This window comes from Hevea brasiliensis, chromosome 5, assembly GCF_030052815.1.
Source record: "Hevea brasiliensis isolate MT/VB/25A 57/8 chromosome 5, ASM3005281v1, whole genome shotgun sequence".
Classification (NCBI taxonomy): Eukaryota; Viridiplantae; Streptophyta; class Magnoliopsida; order Malpighiales; family Euphorbiaceae; genus Hevea; species Hevea brasiliensis.
In genome coordinates, this window is record NC_079497.1 from 80636762 (window position 1) to 80653688 (window position 16927).

The window sequence follows — 16927 nt, forward strand, 5'->3', positions numbered from 1 at the left end:
CACACACTTAAAGTTATAGGCCTAAAACACAAACTGCCTTATTGCATTTCTTTCATACACATCAAGGATCACTCCTAACACTTACCAAACTCAATATTCAAGTCAATTATGGTTGTATCATGACCTAAACATAATTCACAACACATTATAGGTCATTTTGGCAGCTTAAAATTACATTCATCTTACACTATAAAGTGCAGAATTTTTTAACTCAATTTACAACAATTCAATCACCTAACCATAACATTTTTTTCATGTCTAACTTCACACCATCATATATACACTCAAACTGCCATAACATCCAACACAATTCAACATTAATATACCATAAACCAAGCATGAATTCCAGCATTCTTCAAGAGTTAACAACCTACCGCAATGGTACTTTTACATTCCATTAATTTCCAAGCTTCAAATTTCAATTTACATTTACATATACTAAGTATACATCACCCAAACAATTTCCTACACAATATACATTTAATCAATCATTTAATTCACCATTTACAAGCAAAAATAAACTGCCTTCAAAGTGTTTCCATGGCTGCCAAAAGTACACTTCCCCATTTAACATCAAACCTTAAAAATCTCTCCATAAATCAAACACCCATAACATCCTTACAAACTTTAATTAAACAATAATAAAAAACACAAACTTACCACTTTGGAAATTCTTCAAAACTCCACAAAAACTTTCCTTTCTTGCTGCCTATCTACTGCCCATGGTGTGAGGATCAAAATTAATGAAGACAAGTAACCAAAATATAGCTTGAAAATGGGTGTAAGGAACCATGCATTTGCGTGGCCATGGGAGAACCTTGGAACTTCTTCATTTCGGCAATGGTGAGGAATGAAGGTTAAAGATGAGCTTAGTGGAAGTAATCTGCCTACTTAATGAATATTTTAATTCTCATAGTGCTCCACTCATGCATTTTTAATCATATTATATGTTTAAGTGCTAATTACCCCATTTACCCTCCATTTTTGTTATTTACATTAGGTATCACTAAATTAATTTTTCATTATATTTTCCAAGTGTAATATTATTTATTTTTGATGTACATTTAGGTCAAAAGACAACTTGGGGTATCAAATGACCACAATGCCCCTGTTCGGGTTGCATTCCCGATTTTTCGGTAACACCGGATTTTTTCCGTTTTTCGATTTCTCACTTTTTATTTAATTTTTCTATGATATTTATAATGATATTTATACTTCAATAAATATTTATTTGAGTCCTAAAAATATTTTCCAGGGTTCCTCGTGGTCCAGGGCTAGTCAACGGTCCACGCCGTGACTTCCCAGTGCGGTCACCCATCGCTAGGGTTCTCGGCTCGCTTAACTTGATTGCATTTCTTTGCTATTATTTTTCCTTTGTTTTTCTTGTATTTTCTTTTCTTGTATTTCATTATTTTATGTCTCCTCACTCATATTGAAGTGTAGTTCTAGGCATCCTAGCTGTCCGGACAATACTGGTCACTGGAACAGTAGAACGCACTACCGAACTTAGGGGTGTTACAATTCTCCCCCCCTTAAATAAATTTCGTCTCGAAATTTTACCTGGCATTAGTCTCTGAACAGCTGTGGGTGCTGTCTCCCCATATCCTCTTCACGTTCCCAAGTAGCTTCCTGGCCTGAATGATGGTTCCACATCACTTTAACCTGGTGTATCTGTTTGTTCCTCAGCTGCTTCACCTCATAAGCCAGAATTTCTATGGGTTCTTCTTCATATGAGGTCTGGATTTACTTCAATCTCTTCAACTGATAGTACATGAGATGGGTCTGATCTGTATCTCCTTAACATGGACACATGGAAGACACTGTGTATCCTTACTAACTCCGGAGGTAATGCCAACCGATATGCCAAAGGACCCACTCTTTCCAGAACTTCATATGGTCCGATGAAACGAGGACTCAGTTTCCCCTTTCTGCCAAATCTCATAATCCTCTTCCAAGGAGAAACTTTGAGGAATACTTTATCACCCACTACATACTCAATATCTCTTCTCTTCAGATCAACATAGGACTTATGACGGTCTGATGCAGCCTTAAGTCTATCTCTGATCAATCTGATCTTTTCCTCTGTCTGCTAAACAATCTCTGGCCCAATCATCTTCCTTTCACCTACTTCATCCCAACATAAGGGAGTTTTGTACTTTCTGCCATACAAAGCTTCATATGGAGGCATCCCAATGCTTGATTGGTAGCTATTGTTATAAGCAAACTCAATCAAAGGCAAGTGTGTATCCCAACTACCTTCAAACTCAATCACACAAGCCCGTAGCATATCCTCCAATATCTGAATTACCCTTTCGTGATCGCCATCCGTCTGCAGGTGGAATCTTGTCAGGTGAAGTTCAATCTAGTTCCTAGGGCTCTCTGAAGACTACCCCAGAATCCATAAGTGAACCTAGGATCTCTGTTAGACACAATTGATACTGGCACTCCATGCAATTTTACAATCTCATATATGTACAATCTGGCCAATCTTTCCAGGCTATAATCCATCCGAACTGGCAAAAAGTGAGCAGACTTGGTCAATCTGTCAACTATAACCCATACTGCATCATGACTACTCTGTGTCCTTGGAAGTCCTATAACAAAATCCATATTTATCCGTTCCCATTTCCGCTCTGGTACTGATAAAGGATGTCACAAACCTACTAGAACTTGATGTTCTGCCTTTACTTGCTGGCAAGTTAGGCATTTGGAAACAAATTTAGCTATATCTCTCTTCATACCCATCCAGCAGTAATGCTCTTTCAGCCCTCTGTACATTTTAGTTCCACCAGGGTGCATAGCAAAAGGAGACTCATGTGCTTCCTTCATAATGATTTGTCTCAATTCCACATCATTAGGAGCACACACTCTACCCTGATATAGTAATAAACCATCATCTCTCACAGAAAATTCAGGTTTCTTGCCCTGCTGGACTTCTTTCAATAGCTTCTGATATTTTTCATCACTCTGAGCAACCATTCTGATCTGATCAATCAACACTGGCTGTACATGCCATGCAACTACTGTCTATCCCTCATCATCAATCTCTAAACTGGCATGCTGTGCTTTCAATTCATATACCATGGACAAAGGAGAAACTCTGAGACTTGCCATAGTCTTGCGACTTAAGGCGTCAGCCACCACATTTGCTTTCCCTGGCTGATAGTCTATTAAGCAATCATAATCTTTAATGAGTTCTAACCATCTCCTCTACCTCAAATTCAATTCCTTCTGGGTGCCCAAATACTTCAAGCTCTTGTGATCTGTGTAAATGTAGCATTTCTCCCCATACAAATAGTGTCTCCAGATCTTCAGAGCAAAAACAATAGCTGCTAGCTCCAGATCATGTGTTGGGTAGTTCCTCTCATGCGGTTTCAGCTGGCGTGATGCATAAGCAATAACATTCTGATCTTGCATCAGTACACAGCCTAACCCATTGTGAGAAGCATCACTATAAACTGTGTATTCTTTAACCAGAGTAGGTAAAGTAAGGACTGGAGCTTTAGTTAAACACCTCTTCAACTCATCAAAACTTTGCTGGCATTTATCTGTCCACTGAAATTTTACATCTTTCCGAAGCAGTTTGGTTAATGGAGAAGATAACATAGAAAACCCCTTCACAAACTGATAGTAATATCCAGCTAAACCCAGAAAACTGTGAATTTCTATGATGTTTCTGGGTGGCTTCCAATTAAGGATAGCTTCTACCTTGCTAGAATCTACCTTGATCCCTTCAGCTGACACAACATGTCCCAAAAAGGAGATTTCTTTCAGCTAAAATTCACATTTCGATAATTTGGCGTACAGCTGTTTCTCCCTTAAAGTCTGCAGTACAATCTGTAGATGTCTATCGTGCTCCTCTGTATTCCTTGAGTATATCAAAATGTCATCAATAAATACCACCACAAATTGGTCAAGATATGGTCTGAAGATAGTGTTCATCATATCCATAAAAGCAGCTGGAGCATTTGTTAACTCGAATTGTAACACCCTAGGCAAATCCCACATCGGCAAAACACGGGAGAGATGCTGGGTTTATAAGTTGGTGGTTCGTAACTCCTAGTGACGCGTTTTAAAACCGTGAGGGCTTCGGCCCAGAGCGGACAATATCACTAGTGGGCCGGGCCATTACATTTGTGGTATCAGAGCCAGGTTCGCGTGCAACCTTGAGCGATGGTGGGGCAAACCTCAGCGAGGACGCTGAGTCCCATAAGGGGGGTGGATTGTAACACCCTAGGCAAATCCCACATCGGCAAAACACGGGAGAGATGCTGGGTTTATAAGTTGGTGGTTTGTAACTCCTAGTGACGCGTTTTAAAACAGTGAGGGCTTCGGCCCAGAGCAAACAATATCACTAGTGGGCCGGGCCATTACATTTGATTAGCCATACTGACTGTATACATGGTTGACGTTCTACGTCCCATAGTATGACGGCCCGAGGCACCGCGGTGTCCAGTGCCAATGACCCGTTATCCAGTCCGATGCCCAAAGATAGGTTACTTGGGCATGGAAAAGTATAACTGTGATTGAACTGATTATTAAAGAAAATACGAAAATTAAGTATCAGAAATGATTACAAAAATACAAAGAAGCTCAAGATCATGAAGAAAATAATTAACGAAATGCATGAAGAAGTTAATATCATAAAACATGATTAGCCCTCGACTAAACAATAAGTTAGTAATTACTCATTTCTTATGAACACAATAGCAAGGAAATTATTATTTTATTTGCATATTATATTTTCTTGTATTATTGGCACCACTAAGCTTTATGCTTAGCGTGTCGCTTTTGCAACGCGTAGGTACTGAAGATTTGGACAGAGGGCCCAGTAGACCACAGATTCGGTAAAGCAGTTCACAGTTCTGCATAGTGTCCGTGTCACCTCACCATCCACAGTGCATTGGTAGGACACTAGGTCCCATTTTGTATTTTGAGGTTTTTGTAAATTTTGTAATTAAACTCTTATTTTATCATGTGTATTTGAAACAAATGTAATATAATTTTGTATTAATGTAAGTACTTGTAATTTGTGATTATAAATCACATGTGAGAATTTGTTTATGATTTGAGTCTAATGATGATGTGAAATGAATGAATGACAAATAGAGGAATTGTAAAGAAAATTGTGTTTGTGTAAGGAAAAGTAAATACATAACTGTGATTTGTACATGAATGATTGAGAAATGAATGGTGAAAAATGTTGAGATTTTGATATTGAAGTTTGAGAGTGATGAGATGATTTAATATGATCATAGGAAGTGTTTTTCACAGGTTCCGAAGAACTGTTTTCTCCATTTTTAGCCGGTACTCTGCCGGATTTTCTTTAAAATTTTCGGAACCTCAAATAAATAATAATTTCGATAAATGGCTTAAATGAATTATATTTCACAAATTGTATTCAAAACCATGATAAAAATGAATTAAGATAAAATAGAGTGCTCCGGCACACTGAGTGGCATAACTTGCTCGGCTACACTGTAGTCGAGTAAGGGGTGTCACACGAATGGCATTACTAGAAACTCATAGTGGCCATACCGACTTCTGAAAGCGGTTTTTGGAATACTCTGCTCTTGCACCTTCAACTGATAATAACCAGATCGCAAATCAATTTTGGAGAATACCGCTGCACCCTTCAACTGATCAAACAGATCATCAATGCGTGGCAATGGATATCTGTTCTTTATTGTCACCTTATTCAACTGCCGGTAATCTATACATAAGCGGAAAGTACCATCCTTCTTCTTAACAAACAACACTGGTGCTCCCCAAGGTGACACACTAGGGTGGATGAAGCCCTTTTCAAGTAATTCTTGCAATTGTATCTTCAACTCCTTCAACTCTGCTGGTGCCATTCTGTATGGTGCTATGGAGATTGGATCCACACCAGGCATAACATTAATTTCAAACTGCACTTCTCTTTCCAGAGTTAATTCTGGCAATTCATTAGGAAACACATCTGGAAAGTCATATACTGTAGGGATGTCCTTCAATGCTGGACTCCCCACTTGGGTGTCTACCACATGTGCCAAGTATGCTTCACACCCCTTTCTGATCATTTTTCTGGCTAGTGTAGCCGAAATGATGTTTGATGGCAATAACTGCCTCTCCCCATGTATTACCACATCACTGTACTGAGGGAGACCAAAAGTGACTATCTTCAGCCTACAGTCAATCATGGCATGATGCCTAGCTAACCAATCCATGCCCAAGATGATATCATAATCTCTGAAGGGCATTTCAATAAAATCAGACAGAAAAGTGTGTCCTTGGATCACCAAAGAACAATCTCTATACATTCTATTAACCCTGACCTCCTGTCCTAGCGGACTTGTTACTAGCACCTCAAAGTCCATTTTTGTACATGCAACAGCAATGCAATCAATGATGCTAGCACTCACATAAGAATGGGTAGAACCCAGATCAAATAACACAAACACATCTTGAGTAAAAGTTGAGAAGGTACCAACCACAACATCAGATGTCTCGGCCTCTTCTCTCTGTCTCATTGCATAGACTCTGACTGGAGCACTGTCTTGCACTAAATGTTTCACTGTGCCTTGGCCGTCATTGGCTACCTCTACCCCGCTCTACCTCTGTGGGTGGTTGTGAACTTCGTGACAGTGGCTCGAATCGACCCTTCTGCAGTAGTAGGAGGTTGTCCAACTCTACGACTACTGGTGCAGTCCTTGGCAAAGTGTCCTATGCCTCCACAGTTATAACAGGCTCCAATAGCCTTATAGCATATCCCACCATGATATCTTCCACAAGTTTCACATTGGCGGGAAGGGTAGGAACCTCTGGTACTCTGCTGACTAGATAGAGGAGGTTTCTGTCCTGAATATCTTCCCCTACCCGACTTCTTGCCACCTCTGCCATGTCCCCCATGATTCTTCCTCTTTCCAGTAGGACCACTGGAACTCTGTTCTACTGATTTTCCCTTTTTCTCTGTCTTCTCTGATTTCTTTTTCTCAGGAACTGCTTCAGACTCAATTCTTTCCAACTCTAGGGCTTGAGAAACAAGTTCAGAGAAGTTAGTGTGTTTGAATCCGATCACTTGTAATTTGATACTGGGCTTTAAGCAGGTTTCAAACCTCTTGTATCTCTCCCTACTGGTAGCAAGTAAACTTACTGCATAATGGCTCAGGTGGGAAAATTCCCTTTCATACTCAGCCACTGATCTGCTTCCCTGTTTCAGACTTAGGAATTCTTATAGCTTCTACATAAGCATCAGGGACATATTTTTATCTGAATTCCCTGAGAAAGTCATTCCATATTAGCACTGAAGGTTCTACCAGACTATGGGGAATGGTTTTCCACCAGTCATAAGCATCCCCCTGTAGCAAAGATATAGAGTATTGAAATCTGAGCTCCTCCGTGCAATGCAGTTTCTTGAATACCCTATACATCCTTTCTAACCACTGTTCAGCCTCTAGAGGATCTACTGTCCCCTTGAACTCTGTAGCCCCATACTTCATCAATTTGCCATACTGTCTAGTAGGAGACTGTGGTTGTACCACTGGTGTCTGTATTGGGACTTGAGTAGGCACATTACCAGCCATTTGTTGGAATATTGCAACCATCTGCTGAGCGAATCGAGGTGGAATCGCGTACTATAGGGCCGGTGTCTTTGAACCACTGACATTGTGTAGGGCTGGGGCATCCCCTTGTACCTCAGCCCCTATAGATTGATTGACTGAACGATCACCCTCTTCCATAGTCAATGCGAGGATCTTAGATCTCCTGAATAAATAACACAAAGAGATTTCCTCCCGTTAGTGCATATTTATAATGTAATGTACTATATGTATCAAACAATGATATTGAGCAGTTGTACTATAAAGAAAGAATATTCAAATAACATGTGAAAACAGAATTTAAAAACTAGCTCTGATACCACTAAAACATGTCACACCCTACCCCTCTGTAAGGCATAACATGATCCCGTAGTATACCTAATAAATTACCAACTCCGTCTACTGATAACCCATTAAATACACTATAAGGGATTTTAAAAACTTTTCTTACTTCTTTTACAGTGGTGAGCACTATTTACAGGTGTTAAAAACCTTTTTTGAACTGAAGTGAAACAGCTAACTCATTTGGACTATTAGTAATTTCTGTAAAAATTTTGGCAGAGTGCCATCTGTATTTTGGATAAAACAGTTCTTCAAAAAACCTGTAAAAAGCACTTCAATATATTTCCAAATCTCAACTCCAACATATTTCTCAACACAACATATTTCTCAACTCAAATCCACAGTAATTTTTCAAAGAATGAGATACAGGAAATATAATATAATTTTTACAAGTCAAAATAACTCATAATTTACTTTACAACTTCAATGTACAATTTTGATTTACAACTGCTCAAAACCAAAAATAATAAATACATACAGTGGTTATACATTATAGTACAAAATGCAAAATGTGGTATACTCATTATACCCGATAATCTCTCGCTGGATGTACTAGCAGCCTAGTCTGCTGCCCTGTCCGTCTGTCTACTGCACGATAAAGAATGAAAGCTATCACTGAGACAATGTCTCAGTGGTGCACAACATTAACCAAATACAACTTTAAATCATAATTCATAAATCATTTAAATGATGGATACGTAAAATCATAGTTAAATTCAAGACAATGAATGTCAGAAGGAATTTAACACAATATCACAATAAATTTCAATAATCAAAACATAGTTAAATTCAAAAGACAGTGAATGTCAATAAGAATTTAAACTCAATTTCACAAATTATCAAAGCTCATAATAACACAATTTAGTCAAATAATTTACGAACACAGTGTTGCCAATTCATACACAACTTAAGCCATGACACAAAATTTCCGATCAATGCCGCATTGTACACCACGACAAAGCAATCACAACCCCACTAATCAAAATCAATGAGGAAGGGAGCTAGCTATATAATGAGTACTCATCCGATCACCTCAACTGGTAAACCAGAGAGGGAGAAAAATAAACGATCACGACTCCATAAATGGAGAAGGAAAATAAACGATCACAACCCCATAAATGGAGAAGGAATGATACGATACTATCATGCTAAGTGTGAACACAAAATCAATTCCAAACATTTTATTCAAATGATTCGTGAGAATCCAATAAATTTCTAAAGTCATAAATTCATTCACAAAATGGCAACACAATTCATAATTAACTTCAAATTTTCACAATTCACACTAAATCAATTTTTCCATAGTTTCAAACTATTTACAATGCTTTTCAAGCAATAAGTATCCATTCAAACACATTTCCATAATTGAAAACAATAATATACAAATAGTCATAATTTATTTCAATTGAAAAATTCAAAAGAAATAACTGTTGTGCACAAACCTCTGATAATTGTCTCCTGGCCTTGACTCAGTGTTTCCTTCCCTTTCCCTGAGTCTTTGCTAACTGAGAAACACAATTTGAAGTGTCTCAGTACTCATTTAAACTGTCTTTAACGATAATGCTTGATAATTAATTCACTGAATTCTAATATTTGCTTAGTCAACCTAAGATGTCGACTCTCGATCCATTCTAGGTAAATTAGGTTTTAATGTTATTAATATGTCACATTCGATAGTATTTTAGAGTTGGTACATGTTACCAAGTTCATTTCTGTGTATACTGCATTTTCTTGTAATTTGCTGGATTCCGGGATACTAGTTTGACCTAGCCGGACGACCTAGTTCCCTCGGTTTTCGGGTTTCGGTCAAAACTACAAACTTGTAGATCTAGGTCTTATGGAACGCGGGGCAAATTTCAGGTCATTCTGAGTTATGTAGACCAAGTTATGGTCATTTTACTATTGTTGGTCAAATTGCATCAAAATTGGTCACTTTAGGTCACTTTAGGTCATTTTAGGTTCGGCAAGTTTTTGGACCCGAATTTGTGCAAGCTGTTTGACTTACTTATGGTCATTTCTGGGCTTTGGTGTCTTCATAAAACTTGTAGATATGGGTCATGGTCAAAATTTCAGGTCAATTGGACCTGTTTTGAGTGAGTTATGGTCTAAACACTAACTGCTGCCCAAATGGTCAATTTTCAGGCCTCAATTGCACTTAATCCGGATTTGGTCATTTTTCAAGCTACCTTGCAAGCAGAATTTTGGCAAGCTTCCTTCATGAAAGTTGGCACATTTTGTGCCTAGTTTCACCTCCAATTGGTCTCATATCAATTGGAGCCACACACTTAAAGTTATAGGCCTAAAACACAAACTGCCTTATTGCATTTCTTTCATACACATCAAGGATCACTCCGAACACTTAACAAACTCAATATTCAAGTCAATTCTGGTTGTATCATGACCTAAAAATAATTCACAACACATTATAGGTCATTTTGGCAGCTTACAATTACATTCAACATACACCATAAAGTGCAGAATTTTTCAACTCAATTTACAACAATTCAATCACCTAACCATAACATTTTTTTCATGTCCAACTTCACACCATCATATATACACTCAAACTGCCATAACATCCAATACAATTCAACATTAATATACCATAAACCAAGCATAAATTCCAGCATTCTTCAAGAGTTAACAACCTGTCGCAATGGTACCTTTACATTCCATTAATTTCCAAGCTTCAAATTTCAATTTACATTTACATATACTAAGTATACATCACCCAAACAATTTCCTACACAATATACATTTAATCAATCATTTAATTCACCATTTACAAGCAAAAATAAACTGCCTTCAAAGTGTTTCCATGGCTGCCAAAAGTACACTTCCCCGTTCAACATCAAACCTCAAAAATCTCTCCATAAATCAAACACCCATAACATCCTTACAAACTTTAATTAAACAATAATCAAAAACACAAACTTACCACTTTGGAAATTCTTTAAAACTCCACAAAAACTTTCCTTTCTTGCTGCCTATCTACTGCCCATGGTGTGAGGATCAAAATTAATGAAGACAAGTAACCAAAATATAGCTTGAAAATGGGTGTAAGGAACCATGCATTTGGGTGGCCATAGGAAAACCTTGGAACTTCTTCATTTCGGCAATGGTGAGGAATGAAGGTTGAAGATGAGCTTAGTGGAAGTAATCTGCCCACTTAATGAATATTTTAATTCTTATAGTGCTCCACTCATGGATTTTTAATCATATTATATGTTTAAGTGCTAATTACCCCATTTACCCTCCATTTTTGTTATTTACATTAGGTACCACTAAATTAATTTTTCATTATATTTTCCAAGTGTAATATTATTTATTTTTGATGGACATTTAGGTCAAAAGACAACTCGGGGTGTCAAATGACCACAATGCCCCTGTTCGGGTTGCATTCCCGATTTTTCGGTAACACCGGGTTTTATCCGTTTTTCGATTTCTCACTTTTCTTTGTACTAATTATTTAATTTTTCTTTGATATTTCTAATGATATTTATACTTCAATAAATATTTATTTGAGTCCTAAAAATATTTTCCAGGGTTCCCGCAAATCCGTATTAGTCAACGACCACGCCGTGACTTCCCGGTGCGGTCACCCATCGCTAGGGTTCTCGGCTCGCTTAACTTGATTGCATTTCTTTGCTATTATTTTTCCGTTGTTTTTCTTGTATTTTCTTTTCTTGTATTTCATTATTTTATGTCTCCTCACTCATATTGAAGTGTAGTTCTAGGCATCCTAGTTTTCCGGACAATACTGGTCACTGGAACAGTAGAACGCACTACCGAACTTAGGGGTGTTACATGTCCAACACAATAGACACTGGCACTCCATGTAACCTCTCAACATCATCAGTATATAGTTTGGACAATCTTTCCAGGCTGTAATCCATCCTCACTGGCAAAAAGTGTGCAGACTTGGTCAATCTATCAACAATAACCCAAACTGCATCATGATTCTTTTGTGTACATGGAAGTCCTGTCACGAAATTCATAGTGATTCTTTCCCATTTCCACTCGGGAATTGGCAATGGCTGTAGCAACCCTGCAGGCACTTGGTGTTCTGCCTTTACTTGCTTACAAGTTAGGCATTTGGCAACATATTTTGCAATGTCTTTCTTCATTCCTCTCCACCAATAGTGCTCTTTCACACTTCTGTACATTTTGGTTCCACCGGGGTGTATTGCAAAAGGTGAATCATGTGCTTCCTTTAAAATGGTCTGCCTCAGTTCAACATTCTCAGGAATGCACATTCTGCCCTTATATAACAACAAGCTCTCATCATTTACTGATAATTCTGGTTTCTTGCCATCCTGAGCCTCTTCCATCAACTTCACATACTTATCATCCTTCTGTGCAACTGCTATAATTTGTTCTACCAGCATTGGCTTCATTTGCCAAGTAGCTACCATCTGCCCATCTTCATTAATCTCCAAATTAGCATGCAACGCCCTTAATTCATGCACCATGGACAAAGGAGAAACCTTCAAACCAGCCATAGTCTTGCGGCTTAAAGCATCAGCTACAACATTTGCCTTTCCAGGCTGATAGTCTATCAAGCAATCGTAATCTTTTATCAGCTCTAACCATCTCCTCTGCCTCAAATTTAACTCCTTCTGTGTGCCCAAGTATTTCAAACTTTTATGATCTGTGTATATATAACATCTCTTTCCATACAAGTAATGTCTCCAAATCTTCAAGGCAAAGACAATGGCTGCTAGCTCCAAGTCATGTGTAGGATAATTCCTCTCATGCGGTTTAAGCTAGCGTGAAGCACAGGCAATGACGTTGCTATCTTGCATCAACACACAGCCTAATCCGTTATGAGAAGCATCACTGTATATGGTATACTCCTTACCCAAAGTGGGCAAGGTTAAGACTGGAGCTTCAGTTAAACACCATTTTAACTCATCAAAACTTTCCTAGCATCGATCAGTCCACTGAAATTTTACATCCTTCCTAAGTAGCTTGGTCAGTAGAGATGCTAGCATGGAGAATCTCCTCACAAACCTTCGGTAATACCCAGCCAAACCAAGGAAACTACAAACTTCCGTGACATTTTTTGGTGGCTTCCAATTAAGAATGGCTTCAACTTTGCTAGGATCCACCTGGATACCTTCTGCAGATACAATATGCCCCAAAAATGAAATCTCCTTTAGCCAAAACTCACATTTCGACAGTTTGGCATACAACTGCTTCTCCCTCAAAGTCTACAATACTATTCTCAAGTGCTTATCGTGTTCCTCTGCATTCTTTGAGTACATCAAAATATCATCAATGAACACCACAACAAATTGGTCCAAATATGGCCTGAAGATAGTGTTCATCAGGCCCATAAAAGCAGCTGGAGCATTAGTCAACCCGAATGGCATTACCAAGAACTCATAGTGGCCATACCGAGTCCTAAAGGCAGTTTTAGGAATACTTTGCTCCTGCACCCTTAACTAGTAGTAGCTCGATCTCAAGTCAATTTTGGAGAATACAGTTGCATCCTTCAACTGATCGAATAAATCATCGATCCATGGCAGAGGATATCTATTCTTTATGGTCACCTCATTCAACTGTCTGTAATCTATGCATAGGCAGAGAGTACCATCCTTTTTCTTCACAAATAATACTAGTGCCCCTAAGGTGACACGCTAGGGTGGATGAAACCCTTATCTAACAATTCCTGCAATTGCACCTTCAACTCTTTCAACTCAGCAGGTGCCATCCTATAAGGAGTGATGGAGATTGGCTCCACACCAGGCATAGTCCCAATTTCAAACTGCACCTCTATTTCTGGAGGCAATCCTGACAATTCTTCTGGAAAGACATCCGAAAAATCCCATACCGTAGGAATATCTTTAAGATCTTGACTCCCCACCTAGGTGTCTATCACATGAGCTAGATAAGCTTCACATCCCTTTCTAATCATCTTTCTAGCAAGTGCAGCTGAAATGATGTTGGATGGCAATAACTGCCTCTCCCCGTGTATCATTATGTCTGCATACTCAGGAAGACCAAAAGTGACTGTTTTCAGTCTACAGTCAATCATGGCGTGATGCCTGGCTATCCAATCCATGCCCAAGATGATATCATAATCTCGGAAGGGCATGTCAATTAAGTCTGACAGGAATGTATGTCCTTGGATCACTAAAGGACAATCCTTCATACAATTTGTTCACCCTAACTTCTTGCCCGAAAGGACTAGTCACTAGCACATCATAATTCAATTTCACCAAGGAATAGCAACAGAACATGCAATACTGGCACTAGCATAAGAATGTGTAGAACCAGGGTCAAACAGCACATATACATCTCTACCAAAGATGGAGAAAGTACTAGCCATAATATCTGATGTCTCAGCTTCATCCCTTTGGTGCATGGTGTACACCCTAACTGGTGCACCACTCTGCTCTGGTTGGCTCACTGTGCCTTGGCTGCTAGAAGTGTTACCTCCACCCCTGCCTCTGCCTCTACTAGTTGTCTGTTGTCCTCTAGAAGCAGAACCTTGAATAGATCCCTCAGTGGTAGCAGGTGGCCCAGATCTGCGGGCACTAGTGCAATCTCTAACAAATTGCCCACATCCACCACAGTTGTAACAGGCTTCTATAGCCTTATAACATACTCCTCCATGAGTCCTGCCACAAGTCTCACAAGCACGGATAGGAAAGGAACCCCTAGATGTCTGCTGTCCGGATCTAGGTGGCCTCTGCCCTGAGAATCTTCCCCTACTAGATCCTCTGTTACTTGGTCCCCCAAAGCTCTTCCTCTTACCCTAGTTGTTACTTGGACTCTGACCTATAGGCTTACTGCTCTTCTCTTTTTCAGTGATTACCTTCTCAGATGCCCCTTCCAGTTCTACCCTTTCTAATTCAAGGGCCTATGATATCAACCCAGAGAAGTTGTCATGTCGAAACCCAACCACTTGCAATCTCAAACTAGGCCTTAAACCGACCTCAAACCGTTTACATCTGTCTCTACTGGTAGTGAGTAGGCTTCCAGCATAGTGGCTGAGGCGAGAAAAGTCTCTCTCATATTCGGCTACAGTCTTCTTCCCTTACTTCAAATTGAGAAACTCCTGTAGCTTCATGTCCACATAAGTATCAGGAACATACTTCTGTCTAAACTCCCTTAGAAAGTCATCCCATGTCGGCACTTGTGGCTCAGCCAAACTGTGGGGAATGGTCTTCCACCACTCATATGCATCTCCATGTAGCAAGGAAATTGAATATTCAAACTTCAACTCATCTGTGCAGTGCAATTTCTTGAAGACCCTCTCCATCCGTTCCAACCATCGCTCAGCTTCCAATGGGTCCACTGTACCCTTGAACTCTGTTGCCCCATACTTCATTAACTTGTCATATTGACTGGCTGGGGATGGTGGTTGCACTGGAGGTGCTTACACAGGAGCTTGGACTGGTATATTGCCAGCCATTTGCTAAAATAGTGCAGCCATCTGCTGAGCGAACTGAGTAGGAAACTGCATGGGTGGGATGGGTGCAGCTGATCCACTAGCATTCTGAGGAGCTGGGGCTTCCCCATGTGCCTCAGCTGCTACTGATTGCTTTACTGTGTGATCCCCCTCTTCCATATTGAATCACAAAGAATTTTACTCCCTGGACAACCAAGACAAGGAGATTTCCCTCCATTAGTCCATATTTATGATGTAATGCACTATATGTATCAATTAATGATAGTTGAGCAGTTGTACTTATCAAAATTTTTCAAACATGCAATTTCAAAACTTGTATGAAAACCAAAGCTCTGATACCACTAAAACATATCACACCTTATCCCTTGTAAGGCATGACATGTTCTCGTAACATACCTAATGAATCACCGAACTCTACCTACCGATAACCCATTAGTTATGCTACAAAGGATTTTAAAACAAACCATAACATTTTATCTTATCAATTCTTTTGCGGAAAACTGCATGAGAATAGTTAAAATTCCATGTAAAAATTCATTGGAAATAATGATAGACTAAATATTGCAAAAGTTACATTTTCATAAGTCTCAAAGTAAAATTACAAAATAGTTACAAACTCAAAATATGATAGCAATGCAATGCTTTTAAATACAAACTGCTCAATGTTCGTACATCCATACATATAGGTACAAAATACATCCAAAGGAATCACAAGGGTATACCTCACTTAAATACCCACAAACAATACCAAAATGCTGCTTTCAAGTCTCTCATTTGGCAGCCTTCTCCTTTCCCTTACCTGCGACAACATAAAGAAGCTATCGCTGAGTATATCGCTCAGTGGTGCACAACTAATAACTTTAAAACTTAAGGTAAAACACAATTTGTCAAAGCATAATAAATCACATTTTTCTTAAGCATGAAAACTTCACAATAGTTCTAAGTCCATAAAGGACATTTATTGGAATAACATTTGAAATGAGAAATCGCACTTCATAAATCACAATTCACAAAGCATTAGTGTTGCTAACATCAACACACAGTTCAGGCCATGACACAAAATTTCACAATCAGTGCCGTGTTGTACATCACAACAAAGCAATCTCAACCTCACTAACCATTATTAATGAGGGAAGGGCTAGCTAGCTAATGAGTACTCATGTAGTCTTACCCCACTAATCGTTTTTAATGGGAGACATAATCAATATCAATTATGAACCCCAAGTAGCTGTTTGTAACACCCCTAAGTTCGGTAGTGCGTTCTACTGTTCCAGTGACCAGTGTTGTCCGGACAGCTAAGATGCCTAGAACTACACTTTGTTATGATTGAGGAGATATAAAATAATGAAATACAAGAAAAGAAAATACAATAAAAACAAAGGAAAAATAATAGCAAAGAAATGTAACCAAGTTAAGCGAGCCGAGAACCCTAGAGATGGGTGACCGCACCGGGAAGTCACGGCATGAACCGTTGACTAGCCTTGGACCGTGGGAAACCCTGAAAAATATTTTTAGGACTTAAAGAGACATCAATTGAAGTATAAATATCATTAGAAATATCAAAGAAAAATTAATTAATTAGTTCAAA